General features: G+C 38.4%; 1 pseudogene; it reads left to right on the top strand.

The window, feature by feature from the left end:
* The first annotated feature begins 3,029 nt into the window (after window positions 1-3,029).
* On the top strand, window positions 3,030-3,515 carry LOC150015435 (small ribosomal subunit protein eS24 pseudogene; annotated as a pseudogene).
* The last annotated feature ends 5,866 nt before the right edge of the window (window positions 3,516-9,381 follow it).

The following is a 9,381-nucleotide window of genomic DNA, read 5'->3' as shown; positions in this document are numbered from 1 at the left end:
TTTCCCAGCGTTGGGACTGCGAGCTGCCGGGGCTCAACTGCAGCCAGGATTGCTCTTCCTGCCGCTGTCCCTGGTGCTACCGAAAACAGCACCGCCCACTTTCGCTCTTCTTACCTGCCCGACGAGCGCCGCTGGTTTATAATTTTGTACATTGGGCTTCCATATAGTTTTATTTTCTGGAATTTCTAGTTATCTTTTGTTTTGAAGTAGTTGTATTCCTCTCTAGTTGTAGAGGGAGACTGAGCATGTCTGTCTAAGCCTCCATCTTGGCCAGAAGTCCAGAAGCAATATTTGAAGAGATAATAAACAAGAATTTTCCAAAAGGGATAAAAAAATTGGACTCACACAATCAAAAATTACTAAGAACTGTAAGTAGGATAAAGGCAATCAAAACTACACATAGGCAACAAAAATTAAATTACCAAAAATCAAAGACAAAGAGAAAATCATAAAAGCATGTAAAGAAAAAAGATACATTACTTTCAAAGAAGCAACAATAAGACTGAAAGCTAAGTTCTCTGTAGAAATTATGGAAACCAAATGATGAAATAACACCTTTAAGAGGCTGAAAGGAAAGTCTAGAATTCTATACCTGTTGAAACTATCATTCTAAAATGAAGACTAAATAAAGATATTTCCACAAAAACAAATATTGACAGTATATATCACATATGTCACCAGTGGACTTATATTAGAAGAAATATTAAATGGAGCTTTTAATGTCTTATCACAATTGTGGTAGTGGTTACACAAATTTATACATGCATTAATATTCATGAAACTATACAGCATGCATCGATGGTTTTTTTTTTTTTAATGAGTGTGTTATGCACAAGGAAAATAGTCCCAGATGGAAATCTAGAAATGTAGGAAAGATAAAGACAATACAATAGATAAATATATAGATAATGTAAGTGAATATTGACTGATTATCATTGGAGATTGCTAGGGTATCGACTAGTACGCTGAAAATAATAAACATTTGTCCTGCTTTTTTTTTCAAACTGCATTTCAGGGTAACAAAGTAGTTGATGAGGAAAAAGTATTCATTATAAAAGAATTACAAGTAATAAACAGGAAAAAACGCTGAATTGGAAAATAACCATAATTGCAACCCTCATGAAATAATTTCAATAAGGAACTGAAAATAACTATATTTTAGATTCACAAGAAAACCACCTTGAAATTATAGAATGAAAAATAAAATAACAAAAATTAAGAATTTAATATAACAATTTAGATACAGCTGAAAAGAGAATTAACAAACTGAACAATAAAAGAATGAAAAATGAAGCACAATGAGACAAAAAAGATGATTATAATTCAAATTTTAAACACACCTCCAGGGTGTAAGAGACAAATATGATCAAGTGGAAAGATCTGATATCCATTTAATTGGTGCCTAAGAAGGAGGGAAGAGGGAAAATGGGTCATAGCAATATTTTAAAAGATAATGGCTGGAAGGTCATATAGCCATTTGAAAAGCATGGTGGAAAAAACGAGTTAGCAGATTTTCTGAGAAGACAGAATGAATGAAATTTGGGAGCATGCTGCGTTCAGAGAGATAGAGGCAGAGACTTAAAGACATGAGCTAGCTGCCTTGTATTCTGAAATATTTTTTAGGTTCTACTTCTAGTCTTGTGGTGTCCACCTATGTTTTCCATTCTTTGATTTCCTTGACTTTTAGAATAAGTCCCCCTTTTCTTAAACTTTTTTTGTTTAAAGTAATTTTAAAAACCTATTTCTCTTTTTTGCTGTATTACACTGGTTAGACAAGAATTTCTCTTGTTTTAGACCTTTGTGGAAATGGAATTATTATTTCATTAATCTGTATGCTATTAGCATTTTGTTTCAGATTATAGAAATACCTTTCTATTTCAGTATACAAAGAGATTTTGTATGTTAGGAATGCATATGGGATTTTATTAAACATATTTTTATACTTATAGAGATGGTCATATGAATTTATTTATTTCAGTTATTTTTGTGATGACTTATACTAATAGATTCACTATAGTTATACTGTCCTTACCTACCTGGACTGAGCTTACTCATGATTCTTTTAATGCACTGAGGTATGTTATTCTTTTAATTTACATATCCACATGTTTAATTTATATTTTATCTGATTTACATATTTAATTTAATATCTTGTTTAGAATTTTTGCATATGTTTTGGACTACATATTTCTTTTTTTCTTGTTTTGGTATCAATATTATGCAATGTTTTTCTAAATTCTGTAATAGTTTAGCTCATGTGAGAATTATTTGTACCTTTCTCTAGGCTTTGATAAAACTTTCTTTAAAATCCATATGAATCTAGTGTTTTATTTTGGGGGTAGTTCTCTGAAACATTTTCCAATATTTTTCCCATAGGGGTTATTTCCCATTCAGGTTCCTGTCTCTTCCTGATTTTGCTCTGATGATTTAAAATGTCCAAGAACTGTCCTAGTCACCCAGTTTTAAACACATTAACATAGAATTGTATATAGTAGTCTTTCCTCTATACTATCATTATATGTCCTTTCATTTTTAATTTTACAAATTCATGCTTTTTCCCCCACTGCACAGAGTTACCAGAGGTTTGTCTTTTTTGTTGGACTTTTAAAAACAAAAATCTTGATTTTACTTATTAATTCTTCCTTTATTTGTTTTCTAATTCATTACTTTTTGCTTTTATCACTACTAAACATTTTTATCTATTCTTTTTAGTTTATTTTTATTTTTTCCTTATTTTTAAGTGAAAATTTATTTAGTTAGTTTAGTCCTTTAGTTTCCAATTGCTTTTTTTGGAATATTGTTCTTTTATTTAAATATGAATATGAAGATAGATGCTTTCTCAAGAGAACTAAAAACATTTGCAAATTTCAACTATGGCACTGTATTAATTATGTTATCTTATTCAAGGAATCACTATGAGAGAGTTCACGTGAAAATATTAAGTTAGATCTGCACGAAAGAAAAGAAGATTGTAGTTAGTTTTGTAAATTAAAAAGATGCCTTTTGCTTTTCCTCCCTTGCTGCTTAAAGATTAGCCACCATCATGAACGACACTGTGACTATCCGGACCAGGAAGTTCATGGCCAACAGACTACTTCAGCGGAAACAAATGGTCATTGATGTCCTTCACCCTGGCAAGGCAACAGTACCCAAGACAGAAATTCGGGAAAAACTAGCCAAAATGTATAAAACTGCACCAGATGCCATCTTTGTGTTTGGATTCAGAACCCATTTTGGTGGTGGCAAGACAACTGGCTTTTGCATGATTTATGATTCCTTGGATTATGCAAAGAAAAATGAACCCAAACATAGACTTGCAAGACATGGCCTATATGAGAAGAAGAAGACCTCAAGAAAACAGAGAAAGGAATGCAAGAACAGAATGAAGAAAGTCAGGGGGACTGCAAAGGCCAATGTTGGTGCTGGCAAAAAGAAGGAGTAAAGATTCTTCAGTTACTTTATCTGTGCAGATGATGCAGATTTTTCATGAGGATTAATAAAAGACCTTTTATGTTTCTGGTTATTTGAAATAAAAAAAAAATGCCTTTCTATGAAAACATTAAGAAATGTGAATGACCATGTTTCTATTCTGTTATTTCTACTTAAGCCTAGAAGTATCCAAATTCCCATTTCATAAAACTGCTAATTCAATAAGAGTATGTTTCCCCAAGGAACATTTTTCCTTTAAAAACCTCAACCTACTTAACCAAAATTTTTATTATTAATATTATTTGACAGCTCTCATTAGTTTTGGACCAACCATTTCTGCAGTTCAATGAACTTTGTTCAGAAACATTTTAAATTTTTTATAATGGGGAAAAGTGATTTATTTTCATTGAAGAGAGCTTGTTTAGAATTTCCAAAATAAAATTTGAGTTTACACAAAGAAAGCCTCAGACAGAAAGTCTAATTTTTCATAAACTACTGGAAATAAGACTCAGAATGGATGTCTGTCTGTGACCTTAGCGTCTTTGGTGCCTGCCGCAGAACTGAACTGCCATTCTTTATTGTTCTGTGACTCAGCCCTTGTGTATGAATACTTATGTAAAAGAGAGGCACACAGTGGGGCAATTCTTCACTAGTTTAAATTGTTTACAGTTTCTTTTGTAGCTGTAATTCGCAGTTTAAACATTCCTCTAAGTGCATTTGTTTGTATGTTACTCAAGCTTAACACTAGGACTTTTGAGAAGTTTATATGTGCTCTTACACTATGAAATGTCTACTTAACATAGAAAAGAAGGCAGTAAGCAGATGGAGAACACAACCTTATGTGCCAAGAACATGTTCAAAGAACCCAAAATGTACCGTGGGAGTCGGGAAAGAAAAGATTCTTTCAAAAACCTAATGAAAAGTTTGAAACATGGACTCAGTATTGGGGAAAATGCACAGGAGGAATGAAACTGGCCTTAGGACTGGATGGAGATGTGAGGTGATTCCTGAATGATGAAGAAGAATTGGGTTAGAGAAGCAACATGGTAATTGCATGCCCGGTGGGAGAACACTGTGAGCAAAGTTAGGTGTGAAATGCCTGATGTGTGAAGAGGGGCTTCATGCATGCATGGCTAAAATAAGTGTGGGTAAGATGGGAGGCAGAGGATGAGGCTCTGGTCAAGGAGGACCTTGTATGCTACACCAAGGAAAGCATTAGGGTACACCTGAAAGGCAGCATAATCACATTGGAATTAGAGGAAGGTCACCCAAATTCAGGAGGGTGGATGGGTGGGAAAGAGCAGGATGCACAGAGGTGATCAGTTAGGAGGCCTTTGCAGTCTTCTAGCAGACAATGATGGTTGGTATCTGGCATTAAGAGAATAGCCATGGGAAAAATACAAAGTGAATAGATTCTGTCATATTAGAGGCAAAATTCTGTTCCTCTTGGTCACTGGTAGGATATGGGGCCTGTAAGAATAGAATACTTGTTGATATCTGATTTCACTAGCTGGGTGGATGTCATTCACTGAGATACACCACATCTATAGAGATTGTCTGGTAAACCCAAGCAGAGTGGTAATGCACATTGGAAGGTGCAGGAAAAGTGGAGAAGGTCTGAGACAGCCACATGGAAAATGAGTGAGAAAGCCGATCAGAGGCTTGTTAAGCAGAGTTTGGATTCAGCCGAAGGTAGGGATCATGAATGGCACAATCTGCATGGTTATATTTTTTTCCCCAAGCTTGTGGGAGAGCCAGATGCTGACTAATGCCTGGGCCTTATCAGATGTCCTTTAGACCAGAGCAGAAGTGTCTCATCCAACAACACAGCCAAGAGGTGGAAGTCACCCAACTGTCCATCACCAGATGAATGGATAAACAAAAGTATATACCTGCAATGGATTATTATTCAGCCTTGCAAAGGAAGGACATACTGTTACATGCTACAATATGGATGAACCATAAGGACATGATACAAAGTGAACTAAACCAGACCCAGAAAGATAAATACTGCATGATTCCAGTCATATGAGATATCTAAAGTGATCAAATGACTAGAAATAGAAGTAGAATGGAGGTTGCCAGGGGCTGGGAGGAGGGAAAACAGGGAGTTGCTATTTAACTTCAGTATGGGAAGTTGAAAAGTTTTAGAAATCTATTACACAACAATGTGAATGTATATAACAGTACTGATCAGAACGCCAAAAATAGTTAAGATGGTAAATTGTATGTTATATGTTTTTTAAAACCACACACACACAAAAAAAAAGGTGGTGCAAGACGTACTATAAGCAAAGAGATGCTTAGTTTGATTTACAATTTAGAAAAAAATGCCCTGTCCGATGTAGCTGAGCAGGTCCTCTCACACTTTCTTCTCATCTCATTCACTTTGGCTGGTCCTGGGGCTGGCTTATCCTAGTGTCTGCTCTTCCGACACCCCCAGAAACTGACTTTGGCCATGATGTGAGGATTTACGCTGGCCTCTGGCAGTGGATTTGCTTTTTCCTATCACCTCCCCAGCAGGGACTCAGATAGGGAGGGCATCAGGTTTAGCTCTTCGTGGTTGGTGAATGAAACAGGGCACTGATTCCTTTGTTACCCATAGAACTCTATAATGTAATGTTTAGCAAAGTCCACCTATATGATTTATTTACATCACCACATTTTATTAAGCCTTGAGAAAGCTTAGCAGAGCATTTAGCCCTTTATAACTACATTTTAAGTTGAACAAATCAGTGCAAGAGAAAAATAAGGAGAAAATCATAAGAAAGTATGTTTCACTGAAATGTATCTTACATGATGTGTTCCAAGCAGAGGTGAGCCTTGCCTTTGACTCTGAAAGTACCAGGAAAGACACTCATGGTTCCCAAGTCTGCCGTGCTCTTAAGAGTCATTCAATAAATGTTTGGCATATACCATATTCCAGGCACTATTTGGCACTAAGAACAAAATACTGGGCAAGACAGGAAGGGTTTCTTTTCCCATGAGATCACATTTTAGGTGGAAGTAGACAGAGAAAAAAGCAAGAAGTATATGAGCTAGCAATAGGGTTCTGAGAAGATTAAGAGAAGTGAATGTGCGAGAAGGTGAGAGGTGACATTGGATTGAGAGGTTAAGGCTAAAGCTGCTGAGCTCTGGGTAACAATGAAAAGCCTGATCTTGACCTTCTCCAGGGAGCCTCAGGGGAGGGGGCAGCTGGTGCAAAGGAATGACTGGCTTATTGGAGCACAGAAAAGAGGCCCTTGTGGTTGGAATGTGGGAGAGGAGTGTGAGCATGGTCTGAGCTGATTGAGGCCAGGGGTCAGCCCTGATTATGAAGGCCTTTAAAAATCAAGGGTCCAGTGAAAGGGCAAAGAGGACTGGAAGGCACTGAGCAGGCGGGTATCAGGATGTGATTTATGTTTCTAAAAGGTTGTCCTGGCTGCTGTGTGGTCATTGCATTGTAAATGGGCCCGTGTGGAAACAGGACAGCCAGTTGGGGGCATTTGCCTCTGAGAGAGATGGCTACAGCTCAGATCAGGCTGATAGACTGATGTAAGATCCTTAGGGAGGAGAAGAGAGAAGGGGCGTGGAACCAAGCCCTGAAGCCCTCCAACAACCAAAATAGCTGTTCAGGAAAGCATAGCTTTTCTAGGTCTGAGACCCAAGAAAAATTTCTCAGGGGGCCTTTAAAATAAAGGGACACTTGTGTACCCCAGAATACTTCTCAAAAGCCTCCCTGCATTCTCTCTTTGTCTCCACTGTTGCCTCCTTCCATCCTTCGGGGCAGCTGGTGTGTTGGATGCAGACCTCGCGCCTCCTTTATGACTCAACAACTGAGAGGGTCCCCACACTTGCCGTGGCTGACGCAAAACCCAAGGGACAATGAGCAGGTTCTTTTGAAGGAGGCTGGGCAGGTTGTTCTATTGAAGATTAAAAGAAATCCAGCGGTCCTGAGTGAATAGAAACCTCACGTGAATGACAGGTTTGTCACTGAGGCAGATCAAATTCCAATTTGATGGGCAGATAATCAACAAAACAAATGCACCTGCACGGTTGGAAATGAAGGATGAGGATACAAATGTGCTCCTTCACTGCACAACTCTCAGACAAAACCTATTCTCAGTTAGAAAAGTACAATTTGATTACACAACATCCTGCCTTGTACACAGTTTCCTCCACTCTGTCATTTCCTCCCCTCCCTTTCCTTTGTTGTTCATAAAGTAACTGGCATATGTCACCAGGTCTATTGTACTATTATTATTTTTTACTAAATGTTCATTGCTATATTATTCAATTGACATCAAAAGGAAATAGAGAAAGACTGTTTCTGTAAAAAGACCTACTACTGATGCACTATTCGACTTTTATTTTGCTTTCATTGTTTGACAAACAATAACAACAAAATCCTTTTCATACTTTATTTGATTGGAGAATTTCAACATATTTAATTTATTATTGTAAAACCAAGCAAAATTTTATAATTTATTTTTGTACATAACCGTTACATGTAAGCAATCTGTTTTAAAGTCAGAATAAAAATGGGAGAAAAGACTTCCGGCCAAGATGGAGGCTTAGACGGACACGCTAGGTCTCCCTCTACAACTAGAGAGGAATACAACTACTTCAAAACAAAGGATAACTAGAAATTCCAGAAAATAAAACTACACGGAAGTCCAACATATGAAGTTATAAACCAGCGGTGCCATTTGGGCAGGTAAGAGTTAAAGAGGGCAGTGCTGTTTGCGGTCGCACCCGGAGCGGCGGCGGCGAGAAATCCGGGCTGCGCAAGCCCCTGGCGGTGCGCGACCCCGGCGAGGAGTCCCGGCGGCCAAGCCCCTGGAGGTGCGCGACTCCGGAGCTGGGGAGAGCGGCCGCCGCATCGCCTTGAACAGTGAGGCCCAGGGGGGCGGGAGGACGGATCCCGGTCTCCTAGCTGAATAACTGTGTGAATCCATCTTGGACCCCCGCCCCCAAAGAAAGCACCACAGGGCTGCGAAATAGGTCGCGGACAGGCAGGCGCCGGCCGGTCGCTGATTTGTGACGCGTACACAGGCACTGCCCCCTACAGCCGGCCCAAGAAAACAAAACGCATCTGTCAAAATGAGGCAGACAACTATAGAAATCCTGGTGGCGCAGCTCACCAGACAGCAGATAGAGAACCTGACAGATGAACAGATAAGAAACCTGTCAGAGGCTCAGTTCTGGGCCATTGTTATCAGGTGGCTTACAGAATTCACAAAAGAGCAGGAAAAAGATATGAAAGAAGCGAAAAACTTTCATAACGAAAGGAACAAAACCACATACGAGACAGAAAGAAAGGAAATAAAATCCAGAGTTCATTTCAACAAACTGGAATATGGAGAAGGAACAAGCAGTCAACCAATGCAGCGAGAGGAAATGGGAAGCAACAAGGAAAGGATCAGAAACCTCTGGGACAGCTATAAAAGGCCCAACATAAGAATCATTGGTTTGCCAGAGAATGAGGAAGATGAACTAGAACTTGAAAAATTGAGTGAAAATATAATAAAGGAGAACTTCCCAGACTTGGGGAAGGGAATAGACCTGCAGGTCCAGGAAGCAAGGAGAGTTCCCAAGAGACTGGACCCAGGGAGAACCACTCCAAGACACATTATAATCAAAATGTCAAAAATTAAAGATAAAGAGAGAATCTTAAAAGCAGCAAGAGAGAAGAAAAGAATTATGTACAAAGGGGTCCCAATTAGACTATCAGCTGACTTCTCAAGGGAAACCCTACAGGCAAGAAGAGACTGGCAAGAAATATTCAAAGTAATGAAAATCCAAAACCTACAACCACGAATACTCTATCCAGCGAAATTGACATTCAGAATAGAAGGACAGAGAAAGTGTTTCCAGGACAAAATAAAACTGAAAGAGTTCATTAGATCCAAACCACTGTTATATGAGATGTTAAAGGGACTGGTTTAAAAAAAAAACAGAAGCTAGGGAGAT

This window comes from Furipterus horrens, unplaced genomic scaffold, assembly GCF_987537825.1.
Source record: "Furipterus horrens unplaced genomic scaffold, mFurHor1.1.pri manual_scaffold_3, whole genome shotgun sequence".
In the NCBI taxonomy this organism is placed as follows: Eukaryota; Metazoa; Chordata; class Mammalia; order Chiroptera; family Furipteridae; genus Furipterus; species Furipterus horrens.
This window is presented reverse-complemented; position numbering and strand designations above follow the sequence as displayed.